Below are 1,939 nucleotides of genomic sequence, written 5' to 3' on the forward strand. Positions count from 1 at the left end.
CGGCTACGGTCGATATATATAGTCTACCGGGATCGGTATGGTCATGGGCGTTCGGGTTATGAGTTATGAGACTGGTTATGAGATATGAGTTGAGATGGAGATGGAGGTGACGGAGGAGCATGCATATCATATTTCTTTGTTGTTTCATTGTTTTCCCTACTCAACCTCGTGGTTGACCCTGTGTATTCGTGAACACCTGTGATGACCCAAATATTGGCGAGCAGACTTGACAGGTTTAAGAGATAGAACGGGAGCTTGGTGGGCGTGAGACACTGGATCAGAAGACTTAGTAGCTAGATCATCATCTAGAAGACTTTCACTTTTATTTATGTTAGTTCTTTGTAATTTGACGTAAAAGAGGTTTTGTAATAATTAAGTTAAAGTAACTATATAATTTTGCCTTGGAGTTTAATTTGTTATTCACTACCTCGGGAAACCGAGATGGTAACAGTCCGGTTTATTAGGGAATGTCTTGCTAAAGGCTCCTTCATAAACCGGGGTGTTAAACTTTAGGACAATGAAGTGAAACCAGTTCAAATCTTTCTTTGATTTTTCCTGTTAAACAAAAACTCAAGTATTTAGCAATAAAGCTCGATTATTCAACAATAAAGCTCAAGATTTTATTGATTTTTCCTGCAATAAAGCTCAAGTATTCAACAATAAAGCTCAAAAGTTTATTGATTTTTCCTCTTAAAGAGAGAAAGAGTGCAAGTAATTTTTCATTGATTTTTCTTGTCAAACAAAAACTCAAGTATTCAACAATAAAGCTCCAATGTTTATTGATTTTCTAGCTGTTTCAACCTTTAATCAACTCAAAGATTCAATCTTTACAGAAAAAACCATGAAAAAGCAAGTAATTTTTCATTTGATGAATATTGTTATTTGGGTGAAGTAGTGACTGTTTACTAGGGCTTCATGGTATTGGAAGTCTATAATATCATAATCTGAGTTTCAATTATAAACCCAACTAAAACAGCGATGAACATAAAACAAAGCAAACAACAATGAGCAGCAAACAAAGACCTGCAATGGCGATGAAACAACAATCGAAAGCAAGAAATTGATTATTTAGCTACCTATGTAGCTGACGACGGCGACGATTCAGTGTGATAAGCAATTACGAGAGATGAATAGTACGACAACCGAATAGTAAATGAATTAGCTTTTGATTAATTAACTAATTACGATTAATTCCATTTTGATTATTCTAGCATTCCCATAGACAATGAAGGTCAGTTTACATAATTGAGTCAACTTTTGCAATTAACAAAGCATAAAATCACCAAATAAATCTGAAAATCACCCTCATGGGCATTACCAACAGCATATTCATGAACCTCTTTGTCATAATCATATCCTATATCCCTCAATATCACAAGAAACCACAAACAAGATTACTGGGAACTATTCCAACATAACGAGTTCCATCTACAAAACACAATCGAAAGCAAGAAATTAAATAAAGCGTTCATAAAGTTTTGATTAATTACGTACCTTTAGCCGATGACGCTGATGTCTTATGATTAACAACAGGCGTGATTCACAGGCCGGGATGAGTAATTGAGAAAGACGGAGTACAGTAGATTAATTAGGTTTTAATTAATTAATTAATTGGGATTTTTTGGGGAAAAATGAATTGGGTATATGGATTAGGTCGGAACTGATGAGGGAGATGAATGAAAAAATTGGGGGAAAATTTTAATTTGGGAAAATGAATCGTACAGCAGGTGCAGCATGTGGAATGAGTTTTTGGGGGAAAGGATGAAAAGTAAGCGCGTAAATGAAAATTGTCATGTTTTAGCGGTTTATTCAATAAAAAATGATTACTATATCATTAAAATGAATATTAAGGGGGAAAATGGGTCGACACTTTTAAAAGTGTCGACCATAAAGCGTCGAGAATGCAAGGGGTTGTAGAAGTGATAGTTGAATTTAGAAA

Source organism: Silene latifolia, chromosome 1, assembly GCF_048544455.1.
Source record: "Silene latifolia isolate original U9 population chromosome 1, ASM4854445v1, whole genome shotgun sequence".
Lineage (NCBI taxonomy): Eukaryota > Viridiplantae > Streptophyta > Magnoliopsida > Caryophyllales > Caryophyllaceae > Silene > Silene latifolia.